This window comes from Nothobranchius furzeri, chromosome 12 (genome assembly GCF_043380555.1).
Source record: "Nothobranchius furzeri strain GRZ-AD chromosome 12, NfurGRZ-RIMD1, whole genome shotgun sequence".
Classification (NCBI taxonomy): domain Eukaryota; kingdom Metazoa; phylum Chordata; class Actinopteri; order Cyprinodontiformes; family Nothobranchiidae; genus Nothobranchius; species Nothobranchius furzeri.
Genome location: NC_091752.1, coordinates 21201255 through 21216210, shown reverse-complemented (window position 1 = coordinate 21216210; position 14956 = coordinate 21201255). Strand labels below are relative to the sequence as shown.

The window sequence follows — 14956 nt, the reverse complement described above, 5'->3', positions numbered from 1 at the left end:
GTAGCCTTAGTGAAGATATGTGACTAAGGAAATATAATTAGATCGAATTGGTCAGTTATTTACGCGGATCAGGTGCAGAATTAGCTTTATGAATTGTTGCCAGTCAGACGAGCAGATCTGGAATGTTATGAAGGACTTTGTGTCCTATTAACAATCGCAGCGCTCAGTGTTCAGCGAGTCGGTCTGAGGAGGATTGTGTGTTTTCTTTAAAGCAGTTTTCAGACTAGATGTTCTCGTTTAGTTGATCTGGATCATGTGATGAGTAGTGTGTGTGTGTGTGTGTGTGTGTCACACACAGATTTACCACACAAATAAGCAGCACCCTAGTTTAAGAGACACTCTTGAACCATTTCATAACAGTGTTTATGACCGTGACGCTTCCGTTTCAGTATTTCAGTGAGTTGATAAATAAAAAATAAAAAACACAGTTCCCTTACTCTGGACACTAAGCAGTGAGTTACAAGCCCTCTGGTGTGTTTAGATCATCCACTAGGTGACGACTTCAGCCCAGATCCACACTACATTCACTAGTTTACTATGCACTGCGCAGTGAGAGTATTTATTTTATTTATACATGTTGATTTTTAAAATAATTAACTTTCCAAACCTAATTTAACCCTTTTTTCGTTGTGATTGAGCTCTTTATGCATTTTGTGCTCCAAACCTAATTTAACCCTTTTTTCGTTGTGATTGAGCTCTTTATGCATTTTGTGCTTTAGTTATCTGCCTTTGTCTCACTCTCAGGAGATTAGTCACACGCTGCACTTCTGCTTTTCTCTTCTGCAACTTAAACCTGTGGCAAGCACCAACTGACTTCTCGCTCCTTCACCGGTGGTGCTGTTCAGTATTTTAGATACTTTTTGGAAAGTAAATGAAAGTTTCTAGACTTATAACTGATGATTTCAAACAAATCTTTTAATTTCTGTTGTACAAACTTGGATTTTTAATGTTTGCTTTTAGGCTATTTTACGCTTTCAAACTATTTCACTGAATATTTTTTTCCAAATTCAAAAAACATTTATAACAAACTGTAATTCTGTTAATAAATGTTAGTATTTTTTGTATTACTGTTTTGCAAATAAGAGTTTTATATTTAATAAACATATTTGACCCGTATTTGTCAGAGTTTCTGTTGCTCCTCATCGTCTCCACAAGGTGGCAGAGTTGAATTTGAAAGGTTTGCACTGAAATGCCATCAATTAAACCATCTCACCACATGCTTCACACATCCATTCATCATTTTTAATCACGAGGAACCAAGATGTTGAAGCTCGAATCCTGGTTATCACCATAGCGGGCTGCTCTGGTGTGTGGGGCATGGTAACCCTCTCATCACTACTGGGAGACACTTGTGTGGCCAGTGTGAAGCATGCATCAGGAAATATTCAACCACTTAGACCAAAAGAAGATGGAAGCAGCTCTAAGAATGCGTGGGGAAAAGCAGCCCAAATACCACAGATGACATTTAAATACAGGAACCCAGGCTCGATGCCAGCTGATGCATGTGTAGTCTCTGCATGTGTGAGACTGTCGTTGCAAAATTAAAAGGAGGCACACCACAAAATAAAGCATTCACATCAACTTCAATTAACTCTTAAAATGTTCACAAGTCAACCTGCACACTGCAAAACTTTCTAAGGAAGTAAAAAAAATACGCTTAATTTTAGACATTTTCTTATTTTTTGTCTAAAAAGGAAACAAATTCTCTAAAGGTTACCTAAGATAAGATAAATGTTCTTAAATATGATCCTAAAACTAACAAATTAATAAAAATTTAGATTGAATAGCTAGTTTTAAGAATTCTAGCCAAGCAATGTTTTTCTTTGGTAGAAAAAAAATCATATTTAATAATACTTAATATTTTAAGTAGTGCTATTTTTTTCTAGAGAATAATTTTTGTTTTTAAGCTAAAAAAATGTCTAAAGAAAATTAGGATTTTTTTTTTACTTTAAGAAAGAAAATTATCTTTTATATAGTGCTTTTCGAGATAAGACCAGGTGCTTCACAAAAACAAAAAATTAATATAAAAGATTTAAAAAAAAGTAGAAAAAAGTGATTACATTTGTAGAAAGCCAGACACAACTTAAGTGCAGAATATGTATTAAGAATATTAATAAAGATGCATATGTCCTCATGACACAGTAGAACACATGAAACTGAAGCCCGGCATTTCTTCCATCAGAGCTTAACTTTTCAAACTTTCCTTTTTCTTTTTTTCCTTACAAGTCATACTCGTTTCAGTGCGCACTTATATACTTAGAGTAACAAATTAGAGAGGAGCATTCCTGCAGATGATTTACTGCAGAAAAAAAATCGTTGGTGAAAGTCCTCCTTCCTGCAGTATTCCTACAGGCCAGTAGAGGGCGCCTGATTTTACTACAAGAAAGCAAAATCTTAACTTTTTCATTCTAAGGAACAGAGTATTAATCTATTTGGTAAATTATTATCTAAGGAAAATAATCTATTTAAATAATGATAAGGTGTATGTTGAAGCTGTGCTTCAGAAAAAAATGTTAAATTAATGCAAAACGTATTTTACTGTAGTTTTCATTTAAAATTCACAATCCACTAAACTTTTGGAACTTCAAGGTAAAACTACTCAATATTTCTTATTATACTCCCAAAATTACTTTTATGCATTAATAAAAATTACTGAAAGTGTTCTAAAACTAGCCAAAAAGCTGAGATCTGCATGGGTTTGAATGCTGGCACATGAAGGAGGATGTCCACAGCTCTGATAAGAAGTCCTGGGTATCTCCTGGAGTTTCTGAAATCAGGATGTCAGGAATAGATAGGAACTCCCGTGAAATGTGGTGCTTTTGGGATCAGGCTTGCCTCCCACAGATGACATCAGACCCTACCAAGATCAGTAACTGGGGGGGTTTTGGGGCCCAGAACAACACTTAAGACTCTTTGATGTGCTATTTGAGCCCTTTCTACACAGCTTTTGCTGTAGATGTTCCTCTGAGGCGGGTGAATCCTGTTGCCATATGGGGATGATTATTTCTTTGACAAGAAGAAAGTGTTTGCTAAGTGTTACATTGATGTGAATGCATGAGGATTTTAAGTCAAGTACAGAAATCTTTTTCCTGAATCTTGGTAACTGTACCTAAAAGTCCTACAAAAGTCTCTGTTAAGGAGGGCTCTCAACAACATTCATAAAAATAATTTAAAAATATCTCCAAGGTACTTATTTTAAAACCACTCAAAGCCAAAGATAATCAGCTGTACATTTTTCAAGTTTTTATTGCAAGTTTCTGTGAAGGATTGCAGATAGTTTTGAAAACAGTTTTCTTAAAGTCACCAGTGAACTTTAGAATTGCTTCAAAGCCCTCTGTGATGATTTTCCCAACTGAATCTAAAAGCACTGACAATGTAAAAGTAACAATGTGTAGTTTTGACTGCTAATCTCTGGAAATAATCATCAAAATGTTGTTGAAAATTAATGAAAAAATGCCCTGTTGTTGGAAAAATTGGGTCTAAAATACACTAGTGTGGGTCTAAGGCCCTGTCCACACGTAGCCGGGGATCTGTCAAAACGTAGATATTTTTCTACGTTTTGGCCTGTCATCCACACGAAAACAGAGTTCTTTCACACGAAAACGGATCTTTTTAAAAACTCCGGCCAAAGTGAAGATCTGCGTTTTCTCCGTTTTGGGTGTCTGCGTGTGGACAGACAAAACCGGAGTTTTAAGGTCCGCAACGTCACTTTCCGCGACAGAAAAATGCTGACATCACGTGTGCGACCTGTGTTTACACTAGCCGACAGCATGGATGCCCTCAGAGCTGCGCTCGCTTTATCAATTGTCCAAGCGCTTTTTGCTTGTTTGTTTTGCAAGCGGAATTACTGCTCCTTGCGGAAGACCACAGACAAAGGACGAGGTTAAGAACGGGGGAAGTACTGCCGCCTACAGGTCTGGCATGTCCTTAACAACGTATTTATCCGGGTACGTGTGGACAGTTTATTTTTTTTAAGCGAGGTGGTGTGGATGCAAGTTTTTGGAGGGGCGGATATTCGTTTTTTAAAAAACCCGGCTACATGTGGACTAGGCCTAGGTCTCTGGGCGACACCATATTAGACACAGTGATTCCTTCTACATAAGCCCATGAAGAAAAAATACATTTACTGATTTCTAACAAGCAGTTACAAAACCTTCGCTTGTTGCCAGTGATGAAGTGTGTTTGATGTGCTTGTCATTTTGCCAGGGTCGAGCAATCTCACAAAGTACTCCTTCAAAAATGGTGCTACCAGGGATTTTTGACCCTAATGGTCATCCGCTGGTAAGGTCTCACTTGAACAAAACAATACCGCTTGCTTGCAAGGATTTAGGTATGTACTGCCCCTATGGTCAGAGAAAATAACACACGTCACTTAGAAAAATAACTAGGGGTGGGACTCGATAAAAAAAAATCTAATTAATTAGAGGCTTTGTAATTAATTAATCTTGATTAATCGCATTTTAATGGTTCAAGACAATTTGCTTTCAAGCAATTTTTTAAATGAATAACATATTAGTGAAGCACAGATGGCATACCCACATTATGGCAAATGAGTATATTTCTGTAACTACAAGGTCTGTTTGATTACTTTGGTCTCATTATAGGTAGCTCATAAAGGTAACCATTGTAGGATGTGTTGGGATGTGTAAATATAAAAATGAATGTGCCTCGTCCGTGAGAGCGGGGGTGGGGGGTGTTTCGCTACCGTGCCTCGCTAACATGCGTTGTCCATGACAGGAGGGGTGGGCGTTTGGCCTGATGGCTGTGTCTGCTGTGATAAACTTCATATGGATAACATACGGGGCAGGGTTGTCTAGTAATCGAAAGGCTGCAGGTTCAATCCCAGCTCTGGACAGAGAATTCTACTGTTGTGCCCTTGGGCAAGACACCTACCCCAACCTGCCCGCTGGTGGCGGTCCAAGAGACTGGTGGTGCCCACGCTCGGCAGCCTCGCTCTCGTCATCACCATTAGCGTGTGAATGTGTGTATGAATGGATGAATGATACACTGTAGTGTAAAGCACTTTGGAGTCCTCCGACTCTGAAAGGCGCGATACAAGTGCGGGTCATCTATCATTTATCCTAATATCAGTGCCTGCCAGCATCTTTGCTATATCCTGGTACAATGCATCTCTCTTTTTCGGTTAATTTTAACTTGTGCACTGTCTCCATTTACATAAACTTCTACTACTACCAACTAGAAAACATAATATTAAAAAAACAATTTTTTTCTTCATGATTAATTTAATTATTGTTTTAGCTGGTAAAAATGGTTTACATGGTCTTAGCCCAGGCTTTGCAGTCTTGTTAGAGGTGCAGCTCGATGATATTTATTGATACACAGGGCATTTATTTCTAATGAATTGATTGTAATTAATGGCTTAAATTCCCACCCCAGAAATAATATTTTAAAAAGTATTTATGGAAGCAGCAACTGGTAAGGCCTCTATGTGATGTTCTGACCCGTTTTTGCTGTGGTGAATTAAAAAAACCCCAAGATGTTAAAACCACCCATCAATTATGTGAACCACGGGTTGCGGGGAGCTGGTGTCTAGAGGTCATCAAGCCAGAGGCGGGGAACACCCTGGACAGGTTGCCAGTTAATCACAAGGACCCACAGGGACAAACATTTACACACACATTCACACCTAAGGGACATGTTTGTACCCTGTTAGCCTAACATGCATGTTTTTGGTCTGTGGGGAAGAAGAATCGGAACGTTTATTGCCATTTTAGCAATGAGACATTGTACAACAAAATTAAGGTGCAAGAAGCCGGTGTACCCGGAAAAAACCTATGCTTGTATGGGGAGAACATGGAAACTCTGTGCAGAAGGGCAAAGGTGGGTGAGCCCATGTAAGCTAATCTGACAGTGTGATGAAGATCTGTGTGACGTTTTCTAAGCCGTGTGTTTCCCAGACTATTTTCTTACAGTGACTAAGGCAGGAAATAGGGGTGGAAGATCATTTTTATGATCAGCGCGTCTATGCTTCTCAGAGTGACCATATTTCCAAAAGAACAACTATTATGCAGTTGTAGCGTCCAGAAATGGTCAGTTTTTCATCTGCAGTTTGACCTCTTCAGTATTCGGTCATAAGGAGACATGAGTCTACATGTGTTGCCTTTAATCTGCTGGATCCTGCTATTCTGTCAGCTGGAGTCCAGGCCTCTGCAGCTTTGAACACAGGATAACATAGTGTTAACAAACTGTTCCCGTTTCAAGGCCTTAAGCTTCCCCTTATCGCTTCTACAGGATTCCTCCTGCCTCTGAATAAAAGTGAACATTTTCAGCTCATATGAGTAAATTAATCATATAATGAATGAACAATATGGTTAAATGAAAATTTTTGATTAATCTGTGCTTATAATAATAGGGTTGATTAATCTGTGCCTAAGTTAATAAGGTTGAAATTAATATTTTCCTGCAATGATCCATTTGACTGATAGTCTACGTGACTAGCTAATCAGCCACACACTCATACACAAGGTCAAAGTAATTTCATGACACATAGATATTTTCTTATCTGCAAATCAGAGCATCCTGTACCTGAAAAAGGTGTGGATCAGAGGTTTGTTTGTTAACACCTCTTTACATGTCAAGTCCTGGTTGGCCATACAATCATAATATGAGAATAATTAAAACAGAACTCACTTCCTGAGTGAGTCAGTTGAAGCTCACCTCAAGCTCAGTTCAGTTCAAGTACACCTTCGGAGTGGCCAATCCTGAAGGGACGTTGAACCACCAAAGCTTTCGACAAGCCAAAAGCTGCTTGCAGCGACACAGAAACTTGCTCCTTCATCTATTCAGAAACAGCTGTTCTAGATGCAAATGATTTCATCTATCTGTTGTGACCTGGGAACAACTCGAGACCGGTCTAGTGGTACTGCGGTTGACCCTGCGGACTTCGGTACCTGGGGGTCCACAGAGATTCCCGACATTCCGGATCTACCACGGGAGTTCCTATCTGGGTACGTAGGCACGATATGAATTGTGTCTGATGTCGTTTTATAAACCATCACTTATAGTTTAATGCAGACCAAATTATTTTCACACCCAGAACATAGTTTCTTCTAGATACAAGGTTCTGATAAACACCACACACCATTCCATGATCATACTTCACATTCCATGCACTTATATTCATCCATCACATTCGTCTTATTTATAACTTGTCTTGTTTTAATTTGTTTAGAAAATAAATTTCTTACTTCTTATAAACTTGACTCTGTCTGAATTAATACGAAGTGTGTTATGATCACTGAAAAAGCAAAGAAGCCTAATTCTTCTGATCAAACATTCAAAGACCAATCAGGTTGATATGCTATATCTATATAGAACATCACATCTTATTGGTCATAAGTAAAGGTAATATATTAAGCTTAAAAGCAACATATTATACCCTCTTTACAGTTTCTCAGTCGGTCCTTGTCAGGTGACGTGTCGGGTGCTGTAGCGAGTTGCATGATGCGATAGCTAGGTGTATATAAAAAAAAAGGAAGAACCGGTCGCTTTGTGTGTTGTGAGCTTATAAACAGCAGAAAATGGTACACTCGTGTTGTACGAAGGCCTGCCATGCCACCTTCACAAGGAGGCAAAAAGTGAAATGTAGGGAGGGATCGCGTTAGCTGGAAGTTTTCCGTTTTTGACCGTTTACTTTGACGGAGAAATCTCAAGGCTGTTGGTTATCCTGACAGACTGGAATTAGTCTGGCGCATGCAGTTGTGCAGACATTTTAAATGTTATGTACAGAGAACATCTCGGAGGTAAATAGATCTATCAGAAAAGATTCCCATCGGAACATCTGAGCATTATCTCAGACCTGGACACCTGGAGAAAAGCCTGGAGCACGTCTATGGGTCACAGACCAGCAGCAGAAGCAGAACCAGAAGGCAGCAGGTAAAAGGTTCCTACTTTAAGTGAAATCGTTTAATTGTAACATTAATATGTTGCTGGACACGCTGGTCAACTTGTTTAGCCTCAAAATTAATGAAAAAAAAGTTTTTAAATGTATTATTTGATAAATGAAAATGATGGGAGGAAATGATCATGGCTGTTTTTAAAACTTTGTCGGTCAAAATGAAAACAAACATGTCTAGTGCGACGTCTGCATGTAGGTATTGTTTCTGTACCTGCTTGTAACTTATGTTAACTTGTTTAATTAAGGCCCATCCAGAAAATAAAACCTGGCGCAGCACCTGTGTTAGGGGAATACTGTTTTTGGACAGCTACTTTTTACTTTTACTTGATTACAGACATGTTGAAGTAGTGCTACTTACCCAAATTATATACTGTATTTTCAGCAGTAATGAAACAGCTGAGCTCCATTTGTTTCTTTTGAGGTCTTAAAGATCCACAATGTTGACTGTAAACAATTTCTGAAAATAAAGTTCCCTGTCCTCCTTTACAAGATTATTCCTGTAAGGGATGAGTTCGTCCTTGTTCTTTTTTCCATCCTTTGGACTTTTCTTCTGCTTCAACTTCAGCTGCGGCTTCCCCTAGCAACGCGAGCCATACACCTAAAATGGCGCTAAGGGTGTGTTAGATTTGGATTTAGATTCAACATTTAGATATACATTTAAAATTTAGATTTAACATTTAGGTATAACAATTATATTTAGGTTTAGATTTGATATTTAGATTTAGATTAAACATTTACATTTAAAAGTTACATGCAGTGACATGGAACGTTCTTTTTAGCTTCTGAAGCGCTCCCGCCTGGAAGGGAGCTCACGGGTAAAATGCTGCTATTATGTTAAACGCCGCTTTCTCCCTAACCCTAACTCAGAGATTTAGAACTGCTAAAACTTCTATCAGCTGTTGGTCCCGCCTCCAACTCCTGATGAAAGAAAAGATAATATTGAATAAAGACAAGTGGCTCAGCAAAGCACCGGGGTTGTATTACAGTGTGGCTGACGTAGACCAAGCCCCCACAATGCGGGTGAAAAATTGAGGCCAACGCGGAAGTGACAAAAATTGCATTTCCGCCCTCATCCACTGGGGGCTGGTGTCAGAAGCGAGCAAATCCTCATCGACTCCCATGTTAAAAATACCAATTCCACAGCAGAAATAAACATGTTTACAGCCTGGTACCAAAACATGTTTTTTGTTTAAATTATCTAGTTTACACTCATGACAACTCTGAGGGAGGTGAATTTTTTTCTCACTCTTCTGTTTAAGTGTATTAAAAGCCTAAAATTCTGTATAATTAATGAGCATCAGGCCCACGTGACCACAGAGCTAGCTCCGTGGAAAGGCCTCAGTAGAGCCTCGGTCTGGCTTGGAAACTGTTCCGGGATTTTGAGTCTGTGTTTGTGTATTCTTTTTTGGATATTTTTTGTGCAATTGTTGAACAAAATGACTTGATGTGGCATTAATTGCACTAATAGAGCGTCCAAGGAGTCTCCACTTCATTTTTTTCGGTAAGTAAAATTATATTTATGTATTTTAGGTCACTGCCGAGCTGAGCTTAGATTTTAACATGTACTGTTTAACCATGAAATTTAAATGTAACAGGGTAAAACCCAGTGCATTTAACATAATGCTGCACTTTAGAAAATGGGTTGAAATATAACATGTTGGTGGAGCTGGGTTCCCACTATCGGCTTGTGGAGCTCTTGGGAGACCGATGTTTTCCACCCGTTTCTCCCCTCCCCGCAGCTCGGCGCATCTCTGTCTGATCGTGGCTTCGGTCTGCTGCGCGGGCTGCCAGCTTATGGAGCTCTGGATGGAAACCTTTCCACCCGGTTCTCCCCAGCGGCAGCTCTGCGCATCTCAGCGGCGCTTGTCTGCTGTGCGGCTGCAGGCTTGTGGAGGTCTCGGAGACCTCTGTGTTCCACCCGGTTTTACCCAGCGGTCAGCCCGCCGTATCTCTGACTCAGAAGCTCTGGTGTAGTGCACAGTTAACTCCGGTTGTAGCTAGGTTGCTACCTCCATTAGCTTAGCTCCCACCTCCCCGTTAGCTTTGGGTTAGCTTCAGGTTAGCTTGTAGCTAGTTCGACTGGGTGTCGTCAGTTGATCCCAGCCTTACAGCCACACCCTCAGCTCCACCTCTCTTCCCTTTTATGGAATTGTCTGGGCTTGACGCAACCTGTGACACGGTCAAAATGGCGGTGGTGGCCACCTCCCATTTTTCTTCAAAAACGCTTTATTGTAGTCTATGGAAACCCATTGTCCAATATTTATATGTCAATGATGTAGACATAGAAAGTAAGTCAACAATAGAGATCAGGAGCTGAGTGTGCAACACAAAGTTATTTAACTCATCTTTCTTAAAGAAACTCATCACAACTTATAGAAAAAACAAAGCTTAATCTTGGAACAATTTTTGCAGCTAAATTTGATCTCTTCTTAAATTTTAATCTTTTTTTAAATCAAAACTCCCAAACAATCAGCCCTTCACGTTTCAGTAGCTCACTGCACGGCCGCTAAATAAATAACTCCAGTTAAAATCTAGAGCATCATGAAAACCTGGGGAGACAGCAGCAGGGTTGAGCATGAGAAGGTGCCGTCACTTGAAAAGGCACTTGTTTATTGTTGGACAGCATGTATTTATTTCATGCCTCCACAGATTGTGGGTAAGGGCAGAGCTGGGTTGGTTCATGTAATTAGAGAGGTTTAGAGAGACAGCGCTCTGCCGCAGAGACCTGCTTCGCTCAGATTGTCCAACGAGCTCTGGGAGAGCCCTAAAATCACTCTCACTACCCCACACCCCCACTCAGCTCGAAAGGAAGGGACACCTGTCTGGTCAGGCTTATTTAGTCTGACATGAAAAACTGTTATCACGAATTATAACTGGACAGACACAGTGGTGATATTTTTCCTTTTAAGCCATAGCGCCCTGTTTCCTTCTCCTGTTCCTCTTCCTTCTTCCCTGCCGGCCTTGGAGATCCCTCTGATTATGCCCCGCTAATAGGGGGTCTGCTTTTCCTGTTCGGGTTTAACAGTATGGGAGGGACGGCCACATTGCCACCCAGTGGCACCGTCGCTGGGTCACCCAAACATCTCTATTACAGCTTCAAAGGATGCATATAGCGAACAGGCACACACAAATGCACGCATAGGTTTTTTGATGTCTAATTCTTTCGGACACTGCTGGAAATCTGCAAAGTGTTGAGTGTTTTTAATGGCAGTGGCGTGTTTAAGTTCCTGCCTCCCCTGTCATAATTGCCATTTTACATGTCTATGAATAAACTCTGCTGCTTTAGAAAGGTGCCCAGTGAGGTTTACTTGAAAACTAAAATACAGTTTATCAACACAACAACCTGACGCCGACGTTTTCCACGCAGCTAAAACGGTCCTGAATCCTCTAAAAATGGCCCCCCAAAAACAAACAAACAAGTTTCAAACATGCAGAGAGGACATCTGGCAGAAACCTAAAGTCAGATCTGGACCTTTTTTTAAACCTGAATCTGCACTGATGAGTTAAATCTTTATTCGCTCTCTGTCACGATGATATGTTAGACTGTTACATGCTCCTGGACAAGGGTGGCGATGCATATTCTCATCAGTCACGTTCACCATAGCTACGGTGAGGCCCGGCTTATTTTAGAGACGGTGGTTTGTGGCCATCTCAACAAGGAAATATCTACCCTGTGGTATAGGGAGCTTCTTTAAGACACTTGGAACTTAGAATTTGAAACTATTCTGGAAGCTGAATACTTCCTGCCGGTTACTTTTACACGCTTATCCTAAAGTTGTGTAATGCCCATAGGGTATAGTTGTGCAAAGCACCTTTAACTTCCTTGCATAAAGAATACATAAGAGTTTTTACAAATTTTGTATAACATTCAGTATTTAACATCCAATCTCGAGATTAACAAGTTTTGGTGCTGGAGAATAATTTCTAGAATGTTTTATTAATTTATCTTTAAAGGTGTGGTACACTGAAAAAAACCTTTAAATCTTATTTCTGATAATAATCAGTCACTAAGTGTTTCATGCAGGCTGAACAGGAAAATAGTCTCCTACACCTATCTCCTGCATTAGCTTCTAATACAAAATAGACAGTAAAAGTCTAAGTTTAGAAAAGCCTGACAGATCTACGTCACACTGTCAATTAAAGTGACAATGTGTAGTTTTTACAATTAATCTCTGGAAATATCCATCAAAATGTTGTAGTAAATGACTTAAAAGATGCCTATAGTTCTTGAAAAATATTGGCAGTTTCATAACATATAACCATAAAATCTGTTCTAAAATAGATGGAGCGGGTCTAAGTCTCTGGGTGACGCCATATTGGATGCCATGTTTCCTTCTACAGAAGTCTGTGAGGACAAAACACATTTACTGATTTGTAACAAATGGTTAGAAAACTTTCATCAATAATAAACATTGTTGCTTTACACATTTACCTCTTCACATATTGCCAGTGATGAAAGAGAATCAGATGTTCTTGTTATTTTGCTGGAGGTTGCACTCCCAGGGATTTTTGACCCTAATGGTCACCCGTTGGTTAGGTCTTATTTGAACAAAAAAATAATGCTTGCTTGCAGTGATTTAGGTATGTACTGCCCCCTTGTGTCCAGGGAAACTACACACTGTCACATTAATGGATTTGATCAACTTGACTCATGACAGGGAAGGCTATTGTGGGTTTAGTGTCCAGGAAACAGCAGAGGACATCAGGTAAGGTAGAAGCTAACTATTAGCATTGGCAACTCCACCACACAGCCAAAGCTCCTCCAGGCTTGTTGCAGTTGAGAAGACAAAGCATCCATGTTGAAAGAGCCCCCTTCTCTCCACTGAACATGAAAGTGTTTTACCTGCAAGTTCATTCCCAGTCGGGAGCAATTCTGACGCAAAATGGGAGCGGAAGCGTTCCACACAGTTGATCCAGGGCGGTCACAAAAATTACAGGAGAATTGCAACAACACACGTGATTTCAGAAGTCCACACGATAAAAAGCAAGGAGAAAGGCATCTGCATGTATCCAAAAAGTGTGGTTTCACATTCTGTTTTGTTTACATCGGCTACGGGGGTTTCACAGGAAATGGCAAATGACCAGTAGGGCTGGGCAATAAATAAAAAATTTATCGTTATCAAAATTTCTGACTCTTGGAGTGATAATTTTTCCCATGTCAATAAATTTAATGAAAAAATTAAAAGATGTATGTAGGTTGGCAACATTCATCTCCCTTTAAGAAACTGTACAGTCTTGTCACGTAAAAATGACTCTATGTAATACATGTGACAGCCCCATCTAGTGGAAAACTTTGATTTCTTTGCACACCTGTAGCTATCGTCCATTCATCGTTATCGAGGTGAAATCCTCAATATATCGTGATATTGATTTTAGGCCATATCGCCTAGCTCTAACAGCAGGTAACTTTTATTTTGAAAGTTTCCAGATGTTTTACACCGCCTTTGCGTCTGACTTTCTCAATCTGAACTGCAGTTCGACGTGTTTTGGAACCGTAGCGCGTAAAGACTAGATTTTAAATGTAATGATATCATCCCTTCGCTTGTTGGACGCATCTATTACAATCAGCAGCTAGTGGAAAGCACCCTGTCCACTAGAACAGCGGGTAATTGCAGCGTAGTACGTTCCACGGCCGTTTCGCGCTGCTTTCTGATGGAAAGAAGAGGTTGGTGGTAGAGTCGTGTTGCTGTTATCCAATCCGAGGCGAGATGTCCAAATATCAGGAAATAAAACTACGAATCTTGTCGTCTGAAGCTCAGCTGCGATGTGGCTCACTTCAAATTCCTGAAAATGGTGCGCTAGTGTTTTTCTTCCCCAGAGTACGACTTACAAAGCATTCATTCCTACTAGAGACCACTGCAAATACATTTATTAAACTAGTTTTCAACCCCTTTCAAGAACAAGTTTCAGACTAACATTACTGTGCATCAATATCAACAGAAATACACAATAACACGAGTGATTATGGGATTGAATTTACTTGTGGTGTTTTTAGAGCTTCGGATGATCAGTCAAGTCCAAACTAGTTTCACATTTTAGTATTTTATGAAAGAAAGAAAAATCCACAGAGAACAAGGAGGGAGGCAGGCAGGCAGGGAGGGATATACAGAGAGGAGGGAGGAGGGGAGGACTGACTAAGGAAAGATTTCTCCTTCACACTCTCACTCTCCTCTTGCCTCTGACATTCACATTTGCTGCCTGCCAGGTGAGTGAACTTTCACCCCTTCTACTTTTCGAAAGTCATTTTAAAGAAAAATAATGAAAAACATTTGAATTAAGTCAAATGAATTCATTGTTTTCATGTGTCTCTCTGGGAAGAGAGGCCAGCCAGAGTGGAAGTGTAACAGGTGTTTTAAAGGAAGTCATGTGGGCTCAAGATGCTCTCATTCTTCATCCTTTCACAAATGTTTTTTCTGTTATTTAAATAGAAAAGTTGTGGGGAGCGGTGTTGGAATCCTGTCATAGACCAAGAATCAGTGGAATGTATTTACTTGTTGGAGGTTTCTTTGTTTCTTTTGTCATTTTATCATCAAAGCGCACGCACACACACAAGTTTTGGTGCATTTTGTACACCATGTTGTCTTGTGGCTCGCTGTGTGTTGGTGTTTAAAATAACTCCACCGCTGCACCACCGTGTTTGGCTGTGTTCAGCACCCGTTTAAACCTACCTCTTATATTTCTGTCTGGTTTAGTTCGCCTCAAGGGATGTTTATTCACGTAAACTGCCTCACAAAAAGCGTGCTGCTGTTTCTCTAATTATATGCCTGTGTTTGACATGAGAGGAAAGCATTCATCTGAGATGTGAGGCATCACTGAGACGGCTGCAGCAGCTCAGACTCAAATCAGAAAACAAGGCTTTTATCTCAATGATTGTCAGCAGATAAGTTACTAGAGCAGTTGTAACTGTCTCAGAGATAAATTATTACATTTAAGGGTTATTTTTCTAGTTAGACTTCATTACATTCATTTAGGTTATTTAACTTATTACACAACACTTTTGACCCCAAATCTACTGTAAACCCCCACAGTTGCTTAAGT

At 39.9% G+C, this 14956-nt stretch overlaps 1 protein-coding gene across 1 annotated transcript in view; it reads left to right on the top strand.

The window, feature by feature from the left end:
• Positions 1-14069: 14069 nt before the first annotated feature.
• loxl4 (lysyl oxidase-like 4) overlaps positions 14070-14956 on the top strand; it is a 40556-nt gene continuing 39669 nt past the window's right edge. The window contains exon 1 of the mRNA XM_015944344.3: positions 14070-14123. The gene's annotated coding sequence lies outside the window, so the exon portion shown is untranslated. The remainder of the gene's footprint in view (positions 14124-14956) is intronic.